This window comes from Castor canadensis, chromosome 9 (assembly GCF_047511655.1).
Source record: "Castor canadensis chromosome 9, mCasCan1.hap1v2, whole genome shotgun sequence".
Lineage (NCBI taxonomy): Eukaryota > Metazoa > Chordata > Mammalia > Rodentia > Castoridae > Castor > Castor canadensis.
Window position 1 is genome coordinate 103,852,836 of NC_133394.1, and position 27,104 is coordinate 103,879,939.

Genomic DNA, 27,104 nt, shown 5'->3' on the forward strand with positions numbered 1-27,104 from the left:
CATCTTTGACCACGTGCATTCCTCCAGCTCTCCAGTATAAAACTAGGAGTGGGAAAAATGTCATGAGTATTGCTCCCATGTCTTTTGTGGGAAACAGGAAATCACTCTCTCTCTTTCTCTCCTCTCTGATCCCTTTGTTCTCACTCTAGAGACAACCTGCTTTCAGTCTGTTGAAAGTGTATTCCTCTTGTAATAAACTTTACTGTTACTTTCACTGAAAAAAATTTTACTGTTTTAATGAAGATTCAACAAACAATGCAACAGAACCAGTTAAAATCCTTGTGCAACCTGTTATGTCTATAGACTGAATATTTGAAAACTTCAAGTTTGTACTATGGGCCTACATGCCCCCATTACTCCCACTCCACTTTCCTGGTCCACTGTTCTACTATGTTCTATGTTTTTGACTTTTTCTTTTAGATTCCTTGTATAAGCAAAATTATGCAGTCTTTTTTTCTGTGTCTGGCTTATTTCAGTTAGCATAGTGTTCATCAGATTCAAAGGGCAGCTCTTTTTTTAAGGCTGAATATTCTTCTATTTATACTTCTTTTTATTTGTCTTTACACATATACACAAAGTTTCTATATCCATTCACTTGTCAGTACACATTTATGTGATTTCTCTATTATTTAAAATTGTTTATACATTTATTCACATGTATACACATTGTTTGGGCCATCTCTCCCTCCTGCTCCCCGGTACCTCCTCCCCCCACTCACCTCACTTCCAGGCAGAAGATTTCTCTATCTTGACTATTGTGAATGATCACGGAAGGCAGTTAATTCAAATACGTACTAATTTTATTTCCTTTGAGTACATATTCAAGAGAGGGATAAGTTGAATTTCTATGGAACCACCAAAGTCCACAAATGGACAAAATTCCTGAGGAAAAAAGTCGGATATGTTACCCTTCTTATTTCAACTTATATTACAAAGTTTCAGAAGACAAAATAGTGTGGTACTAGCATAAAAAAAAAAACACATAAATAGTAGAACAGAATAGAGAATCCAGAAATAAAATCAGGTACTTACACTCAATTAATTTTCAGCAGGGTTGCAAAGGAAAAACAATAGGGAAGGATCATTATTCAATAAATAATGCTTGGAAAAATGGATATTTGGGTGAAAAAGGATGAAATTGGACCCTTGTGCTAAACATACAAATGCATTAAAATAGATGTAAACCTAATCATAAGACCTGAAATAATGAATTTCATAAAGGAAAATACAGAGTAAAGGGTCCTTGACATTGGTATTGCAAATAATTTTTTTTAATATTCCAAAACCACAGACTACAAAAGCATAAATAAGCAAGTAGTATTAATGGTATTAGTGCAGTCTGTGACCAAAAGATTTCCAAATTCTTTGTATTCAACCAGGAAGAATCCATGGCAGGACACATGGGTATAAAGGGAGTTTATTAAAAGCTAGGGAAGGAAAATACAAAGTGAAGCATAGTGAGACCCAGGTGGAAGACTAAAGCAGAGAGAGCTTGATTTCTTTTCTTCAGATGCTTTTAAAACTTACAATAAACTATGGGAAGGAAGTACAAGGAGATTCCCATCCGATAATTAGTGATTGGGTATGGGCATGGGCAGTTCCCAGCAAGATAAGGATGGTTCCTGAGCAAAAGCATGTTTAATCTAAGATGTAATTTTTTTCCTATTATCCAAGCCATGACTCTGAGTCAATGGGTATCCTAACTTTATGTTTATTCCCTTATCTCTGTTTCTGTATTTAATCATTTGAGGTATTAATCTTTTTGGCTTATTATTATCTTTCCAGAAAATGTACTTGTTTCCCTATTCTTCTCAGTTTATAAGCTTACTACAAACCCAAGGCCTGATATGAAAACAGACCATGAGTGATGGGTTTGTACCAGCCAAATTTACCTTGGTGCAATTGGTATTCTGTACTGGTTATAATAGTTATGATATTTTAATAGTTGGGTTGGCATTCAGGATCAGCATCCTATTTAGGAACCCTCATGCAGGGGTGGCAGAGACTGACCCTTCGGAGAATGGTAAGAAGTTAGGGACCCTAAAGCTTGTTCACATAGAGACATCTGCAAGAAACCATTTTAGGCAAACCAGGTCTAGAGGACCTGTAATCAAAACTTTCAAGATGTAAGGGGGACACCCCAAAGATCTTGAAATCAATCTCACTCTCTACATTCCCTTTTCCTCTCTCTCTTTCTTCACCAGCCAGCCTAAGGAATTCCATCCAAGAACCCTAATGCAGGGGTGAGGGGTGAATGGATTTTCCCCTGCCCTTACCTCTCTCCTTTCAACAGCCAACATAGGGGATACCAACATACTCTCTTGACTGCATCCTTAAGTACTGGGAAATACTTTGATCCTGCTAATCAAAAATAAAATAACCAGTTCTCTACATAGTCCATTTGAAATTATTTACTATTCTTTACATTCTGACTAAACCCTAAGGTATTTCTTCAATAATATTAAAGAAACTAAGTGTAAACTATGTAAAAATTCTTTTAAATGTTTCTAATACTGCAAGTGCCTCGTATGTAAATGTTACAAAGTCATCTACAGAGTTAAAAATGTATACACGTAAACAGCTATAGTTCTTTTAACTAAAGTACATTTAATCTGATAACATCTTTGACATTTCTGCTCTTTATGACAAATGCTAAAATTTCTGCTATTTAGGCCTGACATCTGTCTGTCAGATAAACATTGGTATATCTGACATCTGTTCATTGGGATAAACATTGGTTTATCTGACATTGGCTAGATAAACAGTGTTTTATATATATATATATATATATATATATATATATATATATATATATATATATAAAATGCATCGAGCATCAAAACAGGGGCTATTTGAAATTACTAACACTGCATTACCTTAACCATTGAAATATTTAGCATTTTTACTAACAACACTAACTTGTTACTTTACCTAAGAAAAATTCAATGTTTAAACTCATGCTGCTGCTGGCTCCTTTATATGTTAGATGGGTTTGTCTTCTTCAAGTATATAAGCTTTATAAAAAGACACTGTACAAAGCTGGTGTCTTAACTCCTTTTATAAGTTTGTGTGTATGATCCCAATTGTAAAGAGAGGTTTAGTAACACTATGCTATTATATTAATTGCTAAACTATTAACCACAGTTACTTAAAGTTTTTTCATTATAGTTCTAATCCTACTGGAACATTTCCTATCAGAAAATGACTCTGACAAGTGTTTATCATTCAACTAGGACAGACATTCTTTTTTTTTTTGTCTTTTCTTTTTTTGGTGTTGGGATTGAACCCAGGGCCTTGCACATGCTAGGCAAGCGCTGTACCACCGAGCTACATCCCAGCCCCAGGACGGACATTCCTAAGTATTGGGGTCATTTTGTATTTTCTCTGTAACATCTTTATAACTGTTACCTACTAACACTTTAGAGCAACTTAAAGTTGTCAGTACATCTCCTATGGGATAGATAATTAGATTTAGATAAGCCCAGCCTAAGAGCCATTTTTTAAAAATAAATCTCTGTTGCTTAATTAGGCCAGAAAGATCACATTGTCACTGACTTCCTATGTGTTTGATGTTTTAATTCCCCTCCTACATGGGACAAAATCTGACATTCTGGACTTTCCAGAAGAAGCCACTCCCACTCCAAGGGAAAAAAACTGCCAGCTGTTTCAGAGAAACAAGTTAAGAGGATGTAACCTCCACGCAGTCAGTCAGTGTCCCCCAACTTCTTAGAGGAACAAGTGGCACTCAGCCACCCGAGACAGTTCAAAAGGACTGCACAAATGAGGGAACTGATCCAGATCCAGATGGAGTCATTATGCCAGTAACCAAAGCCGAGTGATTTTTAAAATGGGGGCTCATGAATGTTCTCTAATATTTAAGCCTTCTAGGCTTCCAGCAAAAGTCAAAGTCAAGTCTTTGGCCAAGGCCTTCTGTTTAAGCAGAGGCAATTTAACTTTCAGTGGTATCTAACTTCTGCTCAGGGACACTGTGAATCTTCTTTATGTACGGAACTGACTCAGTAATATTTACTCTCTAACTGGACTGATACCTGCCCCTGGTAAACCTGACCCATAATACAGTCAGTCCTTAACTGTCCACTACAGAGACAGTCCAAAGTAGAGGGCCATCTAATAGTTAAAAATAGCTACAGCTATAAACACCTATAGGCAATGTAACCTAAGACTGTCACTTTTCAAAATGAAAACTTAGATTCTCTATCCTTCCTGCTACACCTGGCAGGGTCCCTTCTAATGCTCCTAGCATTGCTAATGTTCAGATCATACCTTGTAAACCAAATTTATCTCTTCCAGAATGAAAGCCTTTGGGACCCAAATCATGAGGCAACAAGGCTATTGATCTCTATAAATGAATGAAATTTCCATAAGTAACCCAGATCTCCAAGATCTTAATTGTAATAAACAATAATTCAGACACATGGTATCCAAATAAGTCACAAGGGAAAGAAATAGGAGAGACAATTTCTCCTTGTGGTTAGGGTCAACAGTCCCTTGTCAGCTTGAGGCAGATAACAAACATACTGCTCCCATTCAGGAAAAAAAAAAGAATTTTTTGGAATATTGTTTCTCAGGGGGAATTTGAGGCAGGCTGAATTAGGGATTTATAGAGAATAAAAAACCACATTACATCTTAGATTAACTCTGCTTTGGCTCAGGAACCACTCTCACCTGAGTGCAAACTACCCATGTCCATTTCCAATCAATAATTATTGGGTGGAAATCTCCTTGTTCTCCACTTCTCATAGGTTATCATAAGTTTTAAAAGCACCTGAAGAGCAGAGATCAGGTTCTCTCAGCTTCTGGCTTCCACCATGCTTTCCTTTGTATTTCTCTTTCTTAACTTTTAATAAACTCCCTTTACACCCATGTGTCCTGCATGTATTCTTCCTGGTGGGATATAAAGTATTTGGAAGTCTTTTGATCACAGACTGTACCAGCACCATTAACAGTAGAACTATATGAAACAACAACAAAAAGACAGCACAACTTTTGTACAGCAAAGGAAACAGTAGTCAAAATGAAAAGGCATCCTTTAGAGTTGGGGAAAATATATACAATCCATTTATGTAGTAAATGATTAAGTATAATAAATTAAAACTTATAGAACTCTAAAAAAAGTATAAATTATAGCTTTTTTTCAGGTGATAGGTATTGTAAAAAGTGTTCAAAATTACTAATCTTAAGGGAAATGCAAATCAAAAGCAGAATAAGCCACCACTTCACACCTGTTAGGATGGATGACATCATAAAGAGGAGAGATAACAAGGACTGGTGTTGAGAAAAGCCAAGACTTCATACTATTGGTGGGAATGTGAATTGATGCAGCTATCATAGAAAACAGTATACATGTAACTCAAATATTAAAACGTGTGCTTTCTTGTCTTTATACTGCTGAGGAAATATTTTTCCAATTATTGTTTCTTTTGTTCTTATTTGCATTATTTTCTCTTCCAAATTTTTGTTCAAGATGACCTAAGACAGACATCATAAATTCAATTTTGTTTACGAGTAGAGTTTTGAAGTCCATTTTTGAGAATAAGTATATACATTGGATATTCTGAAATATATGAAAGAGAATTAAAACTTTCCTGGTATTTTAGTTTTGCACTACTTCACTCAAAATTTATGTTATGGCGGAAAACACAACTTCAGTGCACAGCTAAACTGAATATAACAATATTCAACTGCACAAATGATTTTTCCATACATAACTTGTTCTTATATTATTTTTAAGTTGATGTTTAATGTGCATACCCCAGAAAAGAAATAATTCTTGTAGAGTTAGATAAATTTTGACAAATGTATAAACCTATGTAATTTTTCAATTGCAAACAAGAATGATTACATCACCTAAGACAGTCTTTTTCCTTTTCTAGTTATTTACATGTTCCTGCCCCCAAACAATAGCTATTTCTTTTTTTTTTCTTTTATTATTCATATGTGCATACAAGGCTTGGGTCATTTCTCCCCCCTGCCCCCACCCCCTCCATAACCACCCACTCCGCCCCCTCCCTTTCCCCCCCACCCCCTCAATACACAGCAGAAACTATTTTGCCCTTATTTCTAATTTTGTTGTAGAGAGAGTATAAGCAATAGGAAGGAACAAGGGTTTTTGCTGGTTGAGATAAGGATAGCTATACAGGGCATTGACTCACATTGATTTCCTGTGCGTGGGTGTTACCTTCTAGGTTAATTCTTTTTGACCTAACCTTTTCTCTAGTTCCTGGTCCCCTTCTCCTATTGGCCTCAGTTGCTTTTAAGGTATCTGCTTTAGTTTCTCTGCATTAAGTGCAACAAATGCTAGCTAAATTTTTAGGGGTCTTACCTATCCTCGCCCCTCCTTTATGTGCTCTCACTTTTATCATGTGCTCAAAGTCCAATCCCATTGTTGTGTTTGCCCTTGATCTAATGTCCACATATGAGGGAGAACATACGATTTTTGGTCTTTTGGGCCAGGCTAACCTCACTCAGAATGATGTTCTCTAATTCCATCCATTTACCAGCAAATGATAACATTTCATTCTTCATCATGGCTGCATAAAATTCCATTGTGTATGGATACCACATTTTCTTAATCCATTTATCAGTGGTGGGGCATCTTGGCTGTTTCCATAACTTGGCTATTGTGAATAGTGCTGCAATAAACATGGCTGTGCAGGTGCCTCTGGAGTAACCTGTGTCACAGTCTTTTGGGTATATCCCCAAAAGTGGTATTGCTGGATCAAATGGTAGATCAATGTCTAGCTTTTTAAGTAGCCTCCAAATTTTTTTCCAGAGTGGTTACACTAGTTTACATTCCCACCAACAGTGTAAGAGGGTTCCTTTTTCCTCGCATCCTCGCCAACACCTGTTGTTGGTGGTGTTGCTGATGATGGCTATTCTAACAGGGGTGAGGTGGACGAATGGATTAAAAAAGAAGATCCAACAATTTGTTGCTTACAGGAGACTCATCTCACCGACAGAAATAAGCATAGGCTTAGGATGAAAGGCTGGAAGAATATTTACCAAGCCAATGGCCCCCAAAAACAGGCAGGAGTAGAAATACTTATCTCTGACAAAGTAGACTTCAAACCTACATTGATCAAATGAGACAAAGAAGGACATTCCATACTAATAAAAGGGGAAATAGACCAAAAGGAAATAATAATCATCAATCTGTATGCACCCAATGTCAACGCACCCAATTTCATCAAACATACCCTGAAAGACCTAAAAGCATATATAAACGCCAACACAGTGGTTGTGGGAGACTTTAACACCCCATTATCATCAATAGATAGGTCATCCAAACAAAAAATCAATAAAGAAATTCAAGATCTAAAATATGCAATAGATCAAAAGGACCTAGTAGATGTCTACAGAACATTTCATCCAACCTCTACACAATATACATTCTTCTCAGCAGCCCATGGAACCTTCTCCAAAATAGATCATATCCTAGGGCACAAAGCAAGTCTCAGCAAATATAAGAAAATAGAAATTATACCGTGCATACTATCTGACCACAATGCAGTAAAAGTAGAACTCAACACCAAAAGTAAAGTAAATTTTACAAATTTACACAGAATAAATTAAATTATAAGAGCAGAAGAAGGTAAACAAACATGAACAAACATTAGAGATCAAGAGACCTAAAAGCTGGTGTTTAAAAACTGAATAAAACTAATAGACCTATAGAAAGATTGATATATATGAACAAAAAGACCCCAAACAGTTAAATATCAGAAATAATTTCACATAAGTACATTTTTTTCATTATTTAGAGAATACTTTATTAGTTTCTGTAATCAAACCCATGTAGATAAGACCTTGCATATTTAATACAGTGCATTACCCCTGTACAAATGGAAAAAAAAATTAAGTTTAACATTTCTAGACCAATATGGCTATTAATTTCTGTACAATGCCAACTCAACACAGTAAACCGGGATACTTTTTTCCAAAGTTGGCAGCACAGCTAAAGTTTCCAAAAATTCAAATTATATATATATGTATATACATATATATTTATATTTATATAAAAAGACCAATAATAGCAGTATGTTATGCATCAATAGCAGCAACAGCTTTTCCAGGTTCTGCAGTCATCTGAACAAAATTATAGAGACATCTAGCACATAAGTACATTTTATATTGATAAAAATAATAGAATTTACAAAATATATGTTAAAAGGCTTGTAATTTTTTTAAATAAAATACAAAAATGCAATTATTAAGATAATACAAGGAATACAGAAAGCTGAAAGCTCTATATCTGCAAAAAAATAAATAGTTAAATAGTTCCATAATGGGTTAGTCAACTTTCTGTTACTTTGACTAAATACTTCAGAAAATCAACTAAAAGGAGGAAAGGTTATTTTATCTCTTCCAGGTTTCAGAGAATTCAGTCCATGATTGAGTGGCTTTGTGTCTTTTGGAACTTTGGCAGGCAGAACCTCATGGGGAAGTAGTTTGTGGTGGAGCAAAACTTCTCATCTTTTGCAGTTGGAAGAAAGAGTCAGGAAGAGATGTACATCCCAATATCCCCTTTGAGGGAACACCCCAATTATCTAACTTCCCTTCATTCAACCCCACTTTTCAAAGGTTCTCCCACCATCTTATTGTACCACTGGCTGCCAAACAATCTTCATATAAATCAGAGTCATCACAATGCAGTTTATCTTTTCAATGCTTAAGAATAAATAACTTTAATCCTGCATAAACTGTCTCACCAACTAATAAGATTATTAGTACCTTATAGTAAATTAATTTATGGAACTAGCATATAATTTTTATAACAAAATTTAAAAGAAAAATTAAAGAAGATTGGTCATAAACATGAAAATAAACTTACAAAAAATAATAGCATATTGAATACCTTGTATATAAAAATGGTGATATGTACTGTTCAACTTGATTTCATTTCAGTATCTCTAGAGCACTGTAACAAAATTAAAAAAAAAAAGCCCACAGGACACAGTAAAAAGTTGGTAGTCATACTATTTTGCCATGACTTTTAAAATACTTAAAATGGAAGTAATTTCATTGCTATTGCACTGCATATTTATCAGACACCTTTAAAGATCATGATAATAAATAAGCCATTTAATAAATTGTGTAAACTTTCCATTTTGGAAAGTTATACCTTAATATCAATGTAATGCCAAATTATACTGAAGATTCTGAAGGTGAAGTAAGCAAGAAAAAAGTTGTTTTTTATTCCAAAGATTTGAGGAAAAGACAGAAATTATGTTTATTCACTGAGAGTAGAACTTAGTATAGAGTAAATAAAAAGAAACTATACATGAATACTGTATAGAATAATAAGGAAATTTGTTCTGTGAGATGCAAAATAAGTATATGAATTTCAGTTACCTTTCTATATTATAAGTAAATAATCACATTAACAATGTTAGGATTTTAAGTTACAAAAGCATAAGAGGTCATGTAATTTTTTATATTCTGACAAATGATAGGAAAAAGTTCATAGAAAATTTAAACTCTTATTTAAACAGTTTAAAAGAAAGTGTTGGGAAATTATACCCATGGATTACAAGACCAAAGTTTATAAGTTCCTAAATTGATCTATGGGGGTCAATGCAAACTACTATTTTCATGAACTTGATAAGTTAATTATAATATTTACACAGATAATAGTGAAGGGTTTCTTTTCTCTTAGGTAAAGAAACAGAGATGCAAATTGAAAGAAATCTACCTAATCAGATGTACGTACACATGGACATGAAACATGAAAAAGAATAACACTGAAGCAATTAAACATGTATAATCTTTTCAATAAATAATGCTAAGATACTTCAATAGCCACAAAAGTTAACACATTCTTTAGAAATTTTTTTAAATGTACAGATGAATTACATATTTAAAAGTGAATATCTTTAATGAGATGAAAATGTACTAAATATGTTATAGGTTGATAGGTTCATAGTTGAAATAATTTTGTGCAATACAGCATATCACAGGCTAGGGAAAAGACAAGATAAAAGGAACAATCTATTACAAGAGAATATATCTGTAGGAGAAAGCACTATACAATGAAAAAATTAATAATAACAGCAAAAACAAGAGCATGACTTCCTTTAAAACCAACCCTGATACTGAGGAAAATAAACAGAACATACAAAAATACCAATTGTATAATTCAGTTCTATAAAGTTTAAAATAGACAAAACTAAAGCTACATTGTATAAAGATACAGATTTAGGAGACTTTAAATATACAAATGATAAAATAAAAGGAGAAAAGAAAAAATAAAATAAAAATTTTGGAATCACCTAAAAAAAAAAAACAAGTAAATGACAAAAATGTATGACATAATTAAACAAGAAACTGTTGAATTCCATCAGATGCTTCCAGTCAGAAACTGGACTTCTGACAATATTTTTTATTTATGTAACCTGGAAGGGAATTACATGCATGTTTGCTTTAATATAATTTGTTAGCCTGGCACTTTTTGGAATGTCTCTTTCTTGTCACAATAAACTGCTGGAAAATCAAAGAAACAGAATGAATAAGAAATTGGAAGAAATTATGTTATCCCACCCAAATAACATAAGACAAATGATGGAATAATAATCATTTTGATTGATCATAACCAGTGAAGTAGTCTGCTGGAGTATCAACTATAGATATAAAATTTTTAGGTAAAACAATTTGGGACTTATTTCTCTTAGGACCTCTAATAAAAGACTTTTGAATGTCAATGAATTTATGGTAAATAATTTAATTGAATTCTAATAATAAAACTAAGCCAATGCTTAAGTGATATATCCTATTAAAATGGATTAAATAAAAAGTTCCAAATATATAAATTTAGTAATACAAGTTACTTTAATTTTTAACCATTTGCTTTAAAGGAAAAGGAAACAATACATGGCAACAAGATATCATGGGGTAATAATTGTATTCTAAAATATTTGTTAACTTCATTTTTCACTTGGTTAAAGGATAAACCACTAAACTTAATTTGACCTAGAAACCAAATATTATGATAATCCCAACAGCCCTAATTAGAGAAGCTGAACTTTTACCATATAACCTTCATATCATCTCTTTGAATTTACTCTTTGCTTCTAAATCTTATTGTTTTCCCCAAGTGTTTCATGTGTCTCATTTCATAGCATTAATGAAATAACTCAATCAATGAGCCAGATTCATATGTGAACAGATTTAGGGTGAGGTAGAATTAAAACCTAAGCATTGCGCTATACAAATTCATTTTCATTAAAAAAGGAAACATGTTATTCTCTAATAGTCCATTCCTTGTTTGTTTACTTGAGTGGTCATATAGTTAATTACACATTTTTCTTCAAAATAGTAGACCTACAGGAAAAACATGTCAATAAGATATATTAATCACTCTTATTTTATAATGTTAGCTTCATAACTCTATATAGCTTAAGACAAAACATTTTTGCAATTATGTGATGGATCTTTTTTCTATGACACTTCTAAACATTTCTATTACAGCTTTACTCAATATATTATGATATATATACATAATGTATATATACATACATGCATGCATATATACTGTATACATACACAAACAATAATTCATATAGTCATATATTGAAAGTTTCAGTTGGTAAAATATTAGATTTCAATTATCTTCAATTATTTTTATTTTCTATGATCTAAAAAGCATACAGTACTAAAATAAAATGCATCATTGTAATCAAAGAACGCTAAAGACACTTGTAATCTAGGATTCTTCCATCCTTATCAAACTTCTCTTTTATTAAGAAATAAAAAAGAATATCCACTTAATATAGCAAAATATATAAATGTCTCTAATTTTATATTCATTTATTTATGCATCCTTTCAAGTTTTGTTCTTTATTATTCATTAATTCTTTCACTCATGTATTCATTTATTCATGCATTCAGTACATATTTGTTTATCTCTATGCACCAGTCACTTACAATAGTCTCATGTAGAAACAAAATTATATTTTTCATCCATGGAATGCAGTCTATTAAAGGATCCAGATATAGAAACCACATAACTACAGTATAAATTGACTTTATTGTTAGAGTGTGTATTATAGCAATATAGCAGAGAAAGTCAAGGACAACTTCACTATGTAAATTTGTTGTTTAAGGTTAAATAAAAAATAAAATAAGAAATAAAAGCAAAGAATACATTCTATAAGGGTATGAGCCATATTTCTGAAAGGCACAATTCTGAATATTATTATAATCCTTATTGTTGAAATCCCCCAAAGATAAAAATCTCTAAAGCTGAGAGTCCTCAAAGATCAAAATTCTGAAAATGTAATTATAAAAAAAATTAAATATTTCAAAAGGTACTTACTTAAAAATTTAATTGGATTTATTTGAGAAACATAAAAAGCACAGCAGAATACTTCGCAGACCATGTTACAAATGAAATAGGCAGTAATAGCATACATATATTTGCAAGCATAAAATGTCAAATATGCTAATGATAGTCACACATTATGAGAGATGAGCAGTAATCATAAAGGAATAGATCAAAAAGTGACATGTGTGGTCACATGATTCTTACATGATCTTAAACACTGTGATTGATAACTGTGTGTACGCAGCTTTGTAACTGTGGTCATCTGAAATACAGTGATGAAAAACTTCCATTACTTAATAAGATTGATTCAAAACCACAATGGATCACTAAAATATTTTCAGTTTTCCAAGAGTTGAGATCTCAAGAATGTTTATGTTTTACAAAGAAAGATGCACATAAAAGATCTCTCTTCATTTATTGAGGAACTTTCAATGTTTTTCTGAATATGTGTAAAAGTCAATGCTGTGATAATGTACCTGCTTTTTTTTTTCCTTTTTCTTTTATTATTCATATGTGCATACAAGGCTTGGTTCATTTCTCCCCCCTACCCCTACCCCTTCCCTTACCACCCACTCTGCCCTCTCCCTCTCCCCCCCTCCCCAATACCCAGCAGAAACTATTTTGCCCTTATTTCTAATTTTGTTGTAGAGAGAGTATAAGCAATAACAGGAAGGGACAAGGGTTTTTGCTGGTTGAGATAAGGATAGCTATACAGGGCATTGACTCACATTGATTTCCTGTGCATGGGTGTTACCTTCTACATTAATTCTTTTTGATCTAACCTTTTCTCTAGTACCTGTTCCCCTTTTCCTATTGGCCTCAGTTGCTTTTAAAGTATCTGCTTTAGTTTCTCTGCGTTAAGGGCAACAAATGCTAGCTAGTTTTTTAGGAATGCACCTGCTTTGAGTCACATTTGCAAAACAACATATAAACAAATTATAATTCTCTAATAGTCTTTACATGATTAATACCTCCCATGTTGGAAATGATGTGAAGTGGAAATATATAACATAGCAAATGGCAAAAATAATGCTTACAAAGTAAAACAGTGTAAAAACAAAAGAATCATGAAAAACAAACAAACAGAAAAACCCAAAAGACATATAAAAAGTATACTACAAGAATTAACTATGAGCAAATGCACAGAGATAGTAAAAAAAAAAAAGCTGACTTGTGGAGTGAACTTTCTCTCATTTCCTTGTTCTCCTGACCTAAGTGGGCTAACTGGGGGTGACAGGAAATGCAGAAAAGACAAATGATAGATAAACATGCATAAAGTTGGGGCCAGATGTGCTGGGCGCTCAAATGGAGATTCACAACAGCTTCATTGCTTCTTTTCTCTATTATTCTCTGAGTTTACTTTGCTTCTTTTTTTCTCTATGCTTTAAGGCCTTACTCCCTTACAATTCTTTAAAACCTTGCTTCTAAAGTCTCCTTTTCTATTCTTTAAAGTCTCTTTCCTTAGACTCGCACTGTCCCGTGTTTTATTTAATCTCTTAAAGTCTTGGCCATTAGACTTGCACTGTCCCATGTTCTCTTTAGCTTTTCTTTAGCTTAGCTTTTCTAAAGCCTATGTATAAAGTTTTCTGTGCAGAAAGCTGCTCTGATGGAGATACAGCAGTCAGCAGCAGCAGAAGCCTCAGCCAATCAAAATCTCCCACCAAAAAATCTGTTGGCCTCCTCTAGCAAGTCTTCTATATCCTGTGGTAAACAAGGAGGTGGAGCAACAGTTCTAAAGGAGGGGTTTGACATTGTAACAGGAGAAACCTGTGTTCCTACTTCTCTGAATGTAAACAACTTAGGAAAAAGAACTGTGCTCTCTTCTGTGGCTGAGACCATACCAAACTCAGCCTGTCATTGAGCACAACTGTGCTAATGTCAAATTCTCATAGGCTTCTCATAAGCTGCTCCTCACATCTCCCTCTTTTTTATTTCTTAAATGCTCCTGATAAAACCTGTTCCCCAATCCAAGGAGTTGTCCTGAAACCTCTGTTGTATGCCAAGGCTGTTAGGATCCAGTCTCTCAAGCACAAGGTAAAGCCTCTTTGACTACGAGCTGTCTGCAAGGCAGCCTGTAGGGGACTCTTAGCAAGAGTAGGAAATCTCTTGGCCTATGGAAGCAACTCCACATGCATGGTTCCCAGCACTTGATGGGCCAGAATGTCCTCCTGAGCCTCCTCATTTGACACTGAATCAGAATCAGAATCTCTGGACTGAACTTTACTTTAAAGTTGGGGCTGATGGCTCAGTGGTTCCACCACCCACAGCATCTTGTTACTGCCTCTTACACTCCTGTGTGACTGGTCGTAAGGGGTGAGTTCCACATCCTGGCTAATCAAGGAGGTGGAGCAACAGTTCTCAGGGAGGGGTGTGACATTGTAACAGGAGAAACCTGTGTTCCTACTTCTCTGAATGTAAACAACTTCGGAAAAACAGCTGTGCTGCATTCTGCCTCACTCTCTTCTGCAGCTGGGGCTATGCCAAACTCAGCCTGTATGTCATTGAGCACAACTATGCTATGTTAAATTCTCATAGGCTTCTCATAATCCATTCCCCACAGACTTTCATGATCATTAGCTAAATTTGGAAGTCTTGAATTTAGATGAATTTGTGATTTTTTACTGGTGCCTGTCTTTCTTCAGAGAATGAATTCATTTTCTTTGTGACATTGCTCTTTTGGAAATTCCTCTGTGACAATATATACACTGACATGAGCATCCCCTGTTAAATTTTCTCATCTTCTGTGCCATTCTCTGTTTTGTTGGGTTTATGGAAATCAATTCCACATGCATTAATATGCTGACAACAAATTTGTTGGAAACAGTACTGGTGATTGAACAACCACTTTGCAAAAATGTCTTCTAATCCCATGCACATAATTGTTTTTGAACCAGTCAGTACTTTTCTTGGATTCTTCGCTTAAATGCAAGTTTAATTCATTAAATGCTTCTAAAACTTCATCAGTTAGAAGGAATTCGAATAGATAAAGTGAAATTTTTTTTGTTTCTATGTCTTATGGCCAATCTTTCATGTAAAGTTTTTGCAAGTTTAATTCATTAAATGCTTCTAAAACTTCATCAGTTAGAAGGAATTCGAATAGATAAAATGAAATTTTTTTTGTTTCTATGTCTTATGGCCAATCTTTCATGTAAAGTTTTTGCCTAATAAACCTTTAAACTGGCTTGGTAACACTGGAGGAACTTCTATCTCCATAAGTACAGTTGGTTTAGACAGTTGTTTATCTTGCTGAATTCTTTTTATTCTCTGACAAAAGGTGTTTTATGTTAAGGCAAGCATGGTACTATATGAGAAACGGTAGAAATAGTATATGACTAACTAATTGGGCAGGGGATTGTTTTTTTATTTTTCCCTGCATTTTTACTTCTCCAGTGACCTTCAAAACACTCAAGAGCATTTATATTTGGACATGGCCCATGGCCTACAGAATTCTTAAATATATACTATTCATTTGACAGTATGCTTATTGCTCATCTGTTGCAATTAAATGATGTTCTATTTTTGTACTATCTATAATAAATGCATTTTAGATAGCTTTTCTTTTTCTCCTTTAATTACTCTTGTTTACTTATGGACCCTTTTGTGAGAGAATATTTTCAAAGATTGTTTCCATTGTTTTGTAATACAGTATAATGGAACAATTTGTTTTTTCCCATATCAAATCTGCATAAATCAGGGTTTTTCAGGGATACAGAACCAATAGGATATGTGTGTGATGTCTATTTGGTCTGTGTCTACATATGTGGGTACCATAAATTATATATACATATATATATACATATGTATATAGCTATATATACATGTATATGTATATGTGACATATTTACAATGGCTGAGAAGTTTCATTTTATGACACTTGCAGGCCAGAGAGAGACTCAGGGATGTTTGGTAGCATGGCTCATTCTATGTCTAAAGGCCTCAGAACCAGAGAAATCTTTGTCTGAGGCCAACATCCTGAAGACTTCTAGCTATTCCTAGGTTAAGTCTGGAGTCCAAATACTTGTAATCCTGGAGTTCTGTCCTATCTCTCAGAGAGAAACCAGTTTGTCCTCTGTATTTGGTCTCTGTAGGCCCATTCATACTTCAGGTGGTGCTTGCCTACACTGAGGGCAGACTTCTCCCACCTAGTCTACTCAGCTAACACATTGACTTCCTCTGGAAACATCAAGAAAGACTCCCCTGAAACAATGCTTTACCAGATTTCTAGGTACATGTTTTTCCCTAACATGATGCTACTCTCCTGCATAGAACTAAAAACATACTAATCTTGGCTCATGAATTTGTCTTTCTACCCCTCTATATTCTCTTTTCTAAACAATAGGAACTGTAGTTTTCCAGATGTCAGATTTCAAAATTCAGTATTTTAGTCTTTTGGTAGTATGACTTTTAGAATTTTAGAGATTTAGAACTTTCAGAATTTCAGCCTGCAAGTTTATGGCATTCATCACTAAGAGAACTCACTCAAAACACAAAGGCGTAAAGGAGAAGGGGCCAACCTATTCAGAAGTGAGTTTCCTCTAAGGAATGTTGGGATGAAGTGTGTAGAAAAACTGAAGAGCTCTTTACATTTCAGAGATACACCAATTTCCAATCAAAAATTCAGAAAAAAACCCACTGAATTGAACTAAAAGTATAAGGAAGTTAAGCATTGCTCTTTTTTTTTTCTCTATACTGATCAAAAGAATATTTTGTTGAGTTCTCTAATATGAATTACTTTTCTAATAGAAATTCTACTTCTCTTCTTTGATGGTGTTTTAGTCACAAACTCAATATGTACAATACTAAACTTGTGCCAAATAATCTATAAAAATATAGACTCTACTAAATCTGACCAAATTCTTGTCTGAAAACTTTATTTTCATCTTTGTAGCAAGCATAACAATAAAAAGAAATTAGTGATGGAAAAATTTCAAGGCTCTTGTAATTTAAAATTCCTGCTTTGTTTATTTAAAAGGTAATGTTTAACTTATATTTAGATTCAAAACCTTTCTTTTTATGCAACATCAATCAATAAAGCAACATTTTCATATTTATTTAGATATTTTTCAGATGTAATTTTGAATAAATTTTCCATAAAATTTGTCCATAATACTACATGTAGTCAGGATAGGTCAATTATAATTGCGGTAACCAGAATCACTCTACATAAGCAAGAAATCACATAAAATACATAACTAATCTACGTTACACAGCTCTCTTGTTCAATTACTTAAAATCAATGATCTAATATTTATATATCAGAAACTGTAAGAACTCTCCTTGGCCTAATTTTGTGACTCATATTGAGACACAAGGTAGGAATAAGAACATGATATTTCTATTTAAGGTTTTTCTTATTTGAACAAAAAATAACTAGATTATATGACATATATTTCAATCACAAAGTAGTAAGAAAAATAAGTGGCAGCTAGGATATTTAATGAGTACATCTGCTTAAATACATTTATCAAACCTTCACAATTTTTCAATGTCAAATATATATCAGTTTGAGAGGAAAATTAATGTTATGAACATAGTGAATATGTCAGAGAGAAAGACACCTTGATAGGAGCATATAAACTATCCATTCAGACAGAGCACCATGTCAGGTAATTAAGTGCCTTGCATACTTGACATTTCAGCTTTCCAGAAGATTATAAATAAATGAAATGTGCTTGTAATATTTTTATTTAAACAAAAATGGGCTTTTGAGACATCAGATGTTAGTTACTAAATTAGAAGATGTTGGAGTTTTGCTAAAAAGAAAAAAGCCATCAGGATTACATGTAATATTCGTATTGTAACAACTTTTTATTTATTTTTTTTTTTTCATTTTTCTTTTATTATTCATATGTGCATACAAGGCTTGGTTTATTTCTCCCCCCTGCCCCCACCCCCTCCCTTACCACCCACTCCACCCCCTCCCGCTCCCCCCCTCAATACCCAGCAGAAACTATTTTGCCCTTATCTCTAATTTTGTTGTAGAGAGAGTATAAGCAATAATAGGAAGGAACAAGGGGTTTTGCTGGTTGAGATAAGGATAGCTATACAGGGCATTGACTCACATTGATTTCCTGTGCGTGGGTGTTACCTTCTAGGTTAATTCTTTTTCATCTAACCTTTTCTCTAGTTCCTGGTCTCCTTTTCCTATTGGCCTCAGTTGCTTTAAGGTATCTGCTTTAGTTTCTCTGCATTAAGGGCAACAAATGCTAGCTAGTTTTTTAGGTGTCTTACCTATCCTCACCCCTCCCTTGTGTGCTCTCGCTTTTATCATGTGCTCATAGTCCAATCCCCTTGTTGTGTTTGCCCTTGATCTAATGTCCACATATGAGGGAGAACATACGATTTTTGGTCTTTTGAGCCAGGCTAACCTCACTCAGAATGATGTGCTCCAATTCCATCCATTTACCAGCGAATGATAACATTTCGTTCTTCTTCATGGCTGTATAAAATTCCATTGTGTATAGATACCACATTTTCTTAATCCATTCGTCAGTGCTGGGGCATCTTGGCTGTTTCCATAACTTGGCTATTGTGAATAGTGCCGCAATAAACATGGATGTGCAGGTGCCTCTGGAGTAACAGTCTTTTGGGTATATCCCCAAGAGTGGTATTGCTGGATCAAATGGTAGATCGATGTCCAGCTTTTTAAGTAGCCTCCAAATTTTTTTCCAGAGTGGTTGTACTAGTCTACATTCCCACCAACAGTGTAAGAGGGTTCCTTTTTCCCCGCATCCTCGCCAACACCTGTTGTTGGTGGTGTTGCTGATGATGGCTATTCTAACAGGGGTGAGGTGGAATCTTAGTGTGGTTTTAATTTGCATTTCCTTTATTGCTAGAGATGGTGAGCATTGTAACAACTTTTTAGAGATCAGAAGACCATGGTCAGTTATTTGGTTAAGAGTGATAGAAAATCTGACATCTGTGTTCTATACATGCAGGATAGGAAAATTATTTAAAAAAGAATAAAATCAAATGTCTATTTATACTTTATTTTTCTGTTATTAGTTCCCTGTACCTTGAAGTCAAATTTTAAAAAAGTACGACTAACTTGTCTCTTGTCTGCTATCATTTTCTACTCACAACCCAGGTATAATAATGAATGTTGAACACATAAATACTGAACTTTTGAACTTGAGTAGTACTTTACATCTTAGAAAGAAAGGAAAGATTTTTTTTTGCCCAATGACACACACTAAAGAGTATAATTTAACATTTCTAAATGATAGCATTCAAAGAATAAATTATTGAAAACTAGTGAGAGCTATGTTTTCAGTTCTTCTCAAATCCAGGATCTTCCAAAGTTACAGAATATACTTGTTATTAACTTATTCACTGTCTCTTGTGGAGAATGGACTAAATCTTTCTTGCTAGCATCATGAAGTAGATATAGAAATCTTTTGTGAATCTTACATCATAATCCAGTTCACAAACACTGCGTAAAATAGTGATTTTTCACTTCTTAGTCATGAGGCTTCTCCATGCAGCTTTTCAAATAATTGTTGTTGATAAGCTAAGAAGAAACTGTTGACACTGATATTCATAAGCTTTTTAAAGATAACTGTTTTCTTCAATTGTTCCATTGAGTGCCCTTAAAGAATTTGCCTGGTCATTGTATATTTGATTACATAATGATATTAGTCTGTCTGCTTCTGTTTTCTTCCTTTTCATTATCTGTACAGGACGCTGAGCAGCCACATGGAGACTATCAGAATGTCCCAATGTACAGTGAGTCAAGTTCCTACTGTCTTGGCAGTTGAGGTCAGATGCATTAATTATTACCAGGTAAGATCAGTTAAATTTGGACTAGACTAGAAAGATTGCCACTACAAATTTCCAGATTGCGAAATTATGACCTAAGTAAATGATTGTTGCTTTTAAATTTTAGTGAAACAACAAAAGCTCAGTTATATGATCAGTAAGTGCATTCTCAGTGCAGATCAGAAATAAATGTTCTACAGTACCTAATTCCAGTTTCATCTTTTCTGGAATTCTTACACCATGACTAACAACTTGAAAATCATTACAAAGCTGCTGGAACTTTGGGTATTATTAAAGGAAATATAAGCCTACAAACATTTTAAAGACATGGATTTTAACATTTCATTGAAAGAAATGTTCTGGAGCCTGCTGTACAAGTCAAAAAATGTCATATAAGCATACCCATGGGGTACTGACCACCTGGAACTCATTTGCCAAAAGTTTACCTGTATTTGGAGAGAGGGATTCTTTTTCCTATTCAAATACGGACTAGAAATAGGCAAGTGTGTCACAGAATACCTAGACATTAACCTTTGCCAGCAGCTCCAGGTGGGACAGTCAGACTCTACTTGTGATGATATTTATATTCTTTGAAAACAGACTGCTCTATAATGAGAGTCATGAGGACTTTAAGAGAAATTCATTTTGCGATGATTTTTTAAAAGAAGTTAGGGCCTATAATGACATATGCAATAAATAATTGAATTTTTCAGAAAGTGTCAAAAAACAGAGAGAAAAAATAATAAGCTTCTTTTATGTAATACTTGACATGCTCAACAGGATGTGATTCCTAAAGAAATTATAGAAATGGAGAAATTAAAAGCAAAGGAACAAATATTGAACACTGCGTGTAGCTCCATAAAATCCTGTACTGGCAGATTCCTTTTGTATGTGTTTCTAGGGGATGAAAAATTCATGACTACTCTTATTTATCAACCACTAGAATCAAAGCAGTGAAGTCAATGGAGTGATAGCATGCCACAGGCAAGCAGTCATAGTTGTTAAGAAAATAATTTCTAGGGTGAAATTAATGAAATAAGTTTTGATCACCTTTTAAACATGTGATTTGACAGATTTAAAATTTTATTTCTACATATTTTATTTACAAAATGGAATAAACAAGTATTTATAGAAATCACAAGGTTCTTATAAGAAGCTGATATTATGCATGCAAATTTCTTAGCACAGTTCTTTGTTCCAAGAAAGCAAAGCATTAAACAAGTATTTTTTCTCTTGGGTAAGTATTATTGATAATTATTAGATTCCCAAATTTAAAAATTTAATAAATAATTTAAGATATATATTACCAATATAAATATTTACATTATGTTATATTATATATAAGACCCTAAAATGAAGTAGGAATAGTTAGCCTTTGATAACAATTTTATGATTCTTAAACTCAGTTTAAAAATATTTTTTCCTAATTTTATTCTAGTAAAATTTCAAAGTAAGAAAAAAAAAGCCGTATTTTTTCACCAGCAATTTTCTCTCAGCTTTTTCTTAAGGTAAAGGAATAAAATGGAGTAATTCAGATGTCTGATACTTGGAATATATAAAGGTAAAACTGTAGTTGGACGTGACTACTGGTTAGAGTTAGATAGATATAACTTCTAGCCAAGTGTCTAATTGTCATTTGGTTTACAGTTAGGGCTGATACTCATGAGATGATTGTAAAATGAGCACATAGTAAAGTTTTTGAGATTCAGAAATGTCTTCAAGATACAAGAACCTGATAAGTGAAAATGTAACTGGTGAATATAGTATGAAGTAGAATACTGCCGAGCTGGCTCACACAGGCTCACAAGAACTGATTGTGCATTTCTCTTTCCAAGTCCAAGTTCTATGGCGTCAACTAACTAGCTTAAAATTATCTGCAATGAGGGAATTTACTCCATGAAATATGGCAAATGTTGCACATCAAACAGAGCAAAATTCTACCCCAGGAGAGCTGGTTATTAAGCATTTATAACACTGCTTAGCATGTTTTAGTGGCAGTCAAGTCAGGAAATATGAATCATTCTAGATATTTCAAACAGAATGTATTAAGTGTTAGGTACACAAGTGATGAAGAAGTTGAAAATTAGAAGTGGCAATGATGAGACAGACCAAAGGTTATAATTAGCAGGAAGTTTCTGTTACTTTCAGGAGTGAAGAAACACAAGGAGGAAAAGATATTGCTTGTCCTCAAATTCAGATCATTAGAGTCACAACAGGGATTTCCTGGCAGAGTTGAGATAACCAAAGAAGGGACTCTCCGTTCAATACTGAAAACACATTGGAAATAAAGCCACCACTTAGCTTGAGCTACAAAAGGCACAGGACCATGAAATAACAGATTTCTCTTTTCTTCTCCCTTAAATTCTTTTGCCAATATTTTACATTGCCTGGATCCAGCTGAAATGTAGTTCCAAAGGCATTGTGATCCCCATTTATACTGCACTGAACAGCAGACTAAGATTAGATTGAGAACTAGATCTGAAACTAAGTCAATTGGCTACCCTAAAGCCCTGAAAGAGAATTTATCGAAAGGAACACTGAGTATATGTAGTGACTCCTGGAAGTTGAAGTAGAACAGTGGCTTTATTTACCACTGAGCTGCTGATTTACAAACATGACTCAGAGCCTTTTCTTTAGTAAAACTACTGCTGTCAGTGTATTGGATATCTGTGTGTATGAAAACTTCTTAAGCAACTCTTAGCATGCTAGTACCCAAATAGAATTACCATTAATTATGTGCTCAACTAACCTTACAACAACTATTAAGCCTAACCCTAAAAGATGTATTATCATTTCTTGATGCCTTGGGAAGCCTCAGGTATCAAGAGTTTTGATAGGATGACAAAAGTCAATCTATAAATAATTGCCTCAGATACATAAAATCTGCCTTTGAAATGCAGAACACAACTACTGTGTTGTTCAACAATGACCAGACAGTAGTAAAGCTCCCAGTTGACTCAGTAGACTGGGGTCTACCAAAAGGCACAAAGTACAGTAATGGTGAAGGAACTCAAAAGTAAGCAAATGGTTGAAGGATAGATGGTTTTATGAGTACAAGTAAGATGCCTGTGTAGTTTGCAACAAATATCTTTGTTTATGGTACAGTATGTATACATGAGTACACATTTTTGAAGACCAATGTTTGATCCAATATGAAAAAATTGGGAAACAAAATTAGACTGTCCATATTAATGAAATTCATTTCCATATGCTTGTAAATGGAAAAATGAGACCTGTTGAAACTATTCCAAGCATGGGGGAGGAGGGATAAAAGAGAATGGCAGAGGAGGTGAACTGAATTATGATATAGTTGACATATTGCAAGAACTTTTGTGGATGCAAAAGTGTACTGGGTGGGATTGCACCCCACCCAGTATAACAATAAAAAAAAGAAATTTATTTCATTTCCAAATGTAAGAGAGAGATCTTTTGATACATATGCTATACTGAGATGGTTTAAAAAGTGAATAAAGATAACATAAACTTAAATATAAACCGTTTCTTAAATAATTAAGTAATTCTGACTGTTTTAGTTTTTGAATTTAGTAGACTTGACATTTTGCATTCTTTTCCTTTTCTGCCTCTTTCTCTTTCTTTTTATATATAATATTCTCTCTATATATTCTATATAAATTATTGCAAATAAATAGTGCAAATAATTACTTCCCTATATTCACACAAATATGCACAAGTAGACACACAGAAATAATTTTCTTTAGCCCTGTCTCTGATGTTGTTAATGCACTTCATAAAATGTACTAATATAAGCCTACAAATAGAAGTAATAATTGCAAATAAACTCAGACTACATCATTCTACAATATATATTGTAACAAGAGCTGGAACATGACTTATAAGTTGTTAAACATATTGAAATATTTAAACATAACCAACCTTAAAAGAGAATCAGGGGAACTGTGGTATGTTATTTGCTAGGCAATAAGAGCCAGATGGTTGGGACTAACCATTTACTCTTGGGTGTTCAATGTTATCTCAAGGAACAGGAAAACAAAAAGCTGTGTCTCTCAAAGAAAGGAAATGTTGAATATATCCATGAAAAAGAAGTATCAGTATACTTATGAGAACTCTTGTTACACATTTGTGTTCAGTGCTGCATTAAAGTCTTCAGGATTAAATTAAATACTAAATGGTGTGGGGAGAGAAACAAGAAAATTTAGGAAGCAGAAATGGACAGAAATAATGCAGGTAAACAAGATCAGATTTCTCTTCAAAAGTGGCCTAGTTCACTCTTTGAAGAGATAAATAATTTTCTTTTTTCCTGCACTACACCTAAATCCCAATATATTTTGCTGGAATGTTTTCTAACTCACTGAAAATATGGTGTTTAGTTCAAGCAATGATGTTTATATATGGCATCTAAATCAGTGCTTTAGCATTCATGAACCAATTTTACCTGATATTTTGTGATAAGCATATTTTCTGAAACTTGATATTAAGAGTTATTATCTAGTTTTATTTTGCCAAAACTTATTTACATCTCTTGTCCAACAATATTTTTGTAATCTAAATGTTAATATTCAGTTTTTCTTTTTTTTTTTTTTTTTTTTTTAGAGTTACCTGTATCCTATGTTTATTGTGACAGTATTCACAATCGTCAAATTATGAAAGTAGCCTAGATGCCTATCAACAGATGGATAAAGAAAATGTGGTATATATACACAGTGGAATTTTACTCAGTCTTTTTTTTTTTTTTTTTTTCATTTTTCTTTTATTATTCATATGTGCATACAAGGCTTGGTTTATTTCTCCCCCCTGCCCCCACCCCCTCCCTTACCACCCACTCCACCCCCTCCCGCTCCCGCTCCCCCCCTCAATACCCAGCAGAAGTGATTTTCACACAAACTGACATATCATTCTATTGTTTTGGCATTAGAGACATTTTCAAATGCTCAGTTCTGTTCCCCAATGAAATGCATAAAAAATAAAACTTTAAAACTCATGTTTCAGCTTTGAAAGCTGGTTTGATTTTATAGCCAAAGAAATATAAATCACGTTTAATACAGTTTTGAAATAAATGCAATTCCAATTTGGGAAAAACTTGATATATATGCAATAGGAAATGCAATTCATTAAGTATAATCTATACCATCCACCAAGAGTGTTGTTAGACAAAAAATTTTTCATAAAATGTCTTCATCTTCACAAAAATCTTTTCCAACTTGAAAGCCATAGTGAAACCTGCTATGACAAAAAAACAAAGTGTGGATCTACCCCACTCCTAAACCATCCCTCTGTAATTCACAGAGATGCTAATAAACTAGGTCTTGAATACTGGAAAAGTTGTGGGTAGGAGGAACACTTGTACTGGATGCTGTGGTGTAGCACCAGCTAGACGGTTCAAAATCAATTCTTTTCTTGGACTCTCAAGAGTTTTGACTATGGATCCTTTCTGGATTATTGCTTTCTGCTGAAAGAGTTCTTAGCATCTTCACTTATGTCTCTACCCTTTTCTGGGATGATTCATTGAACTGTGATTGCAAAATTTCTACCCATTTGATTCAGATCAGGACACCTGGAAAATAGCAGCACACTTCAAGTAAATTTTGGATCTATAAGGGCCAAAATCTAATTGCAGTCAATTTCTTTCTTTGCTCAGTCTCCCCTCTTCCTCTGAAAGTACTCCCCACTATAATTTTTGCAAGCTAGTCTTTATCTCACAGTGAATTTCCTTTGTAGCCTAAGCTGAGTTCAGAAAAGCAAACAGAAAAACTCATTCAAATGTCTAAGGAAAAGGTCTAACTTGAAAAGGCTTTTTAATTTTGACATAAATCATTTGCTTGGGCTAGAAATATATCCCTACCTCCCTAACAAAACAATTAGTGAAATAATGCTTGATGCATGAACTTTTTTGCCTTGTAAATTACCAATAATTGCTGATTACTGTATTCTTTGGAAACTTTGGTTTCCAAAGCATCAGTCACATGTGAATTATATTAATTTCAGAAACTAGTATACTCCTGTACCAGCAACAGAATTTAGTCTCTGGTGGAATAAATAAAGTAGTTAGGTAATATAATAAATATATTTGAAAAAAGGCAATCAATAATCCATTTGTTAACCTAATAAGTATATTGCTTGTGAGAGTTTATGATCTAGAAGGACAAACAAAATTAGTCAAGGCAGAAGATTGGCAGATGTTTAGATGTTATGTAATTAACAGGAAAGAAGTCAGACAAAAGAATGATTATTTCTTTTCTTTTTTTTTAAAGTATTGGGACTTGAACTCAGCGTTCAAGCCCTACACCTCAAGACACTCCACCAGCCCTTTTTTGTGATGAGTTTTTTCAAGGTAGGATCTTGTGAACTATTTACCTGGGCTGGCTTCAAACCATAACCCTATTGATCTCTACCTCCTGAGTAGCTAGGATTACAGGCGTAAACCACCAGAATCCAGCAGAATTATTATTTTTTCCTTGGGAAATCAGATCAGGTCATATTTTAAAGGTTTGATGTATGAACATAGTAATAGATAAGATTGGATGAAGGGAGAGATGACAATTTGTTTTACTGTTGAGGTAAAAGTTTCAGTTGAAATTAATTAGCAAGAACATGAGAAGGTAAGAGCTCCTGTAGAAGAAAAGATGATTGGTTGAGTATTCAACAAAATGGTATTTAGAATTGGTATAAAAAAATGCATTCTTTATCCTCTTGTTGGGAAACATAGGATATTTGTTAGAAACCCCAATGACCCCTCCTCAGTTTCAAATTTGTTTTCCCCTTGGAAGTATGTGTGTGTAGAAGCCTGTATCCTAGCCACTAACAAAATAGTTCCTAGTGAGCACTGGTAATGAAAGCTTTTGGAAGGAAACATTTGCATGTTTGTGGTCAATTCTCCCAAATTTAGGCAATTCTGTTCTTTTGTTCCTATATACTACATGGGTTAAGGGGTTTTAGGAATGGTCTTAAAGCCGACTTTTAAAATTTTGTATAGTTTGTTATTTTTCTTTATACCTGATTCCAAGGGTACCTTTTATCTGTATTTATT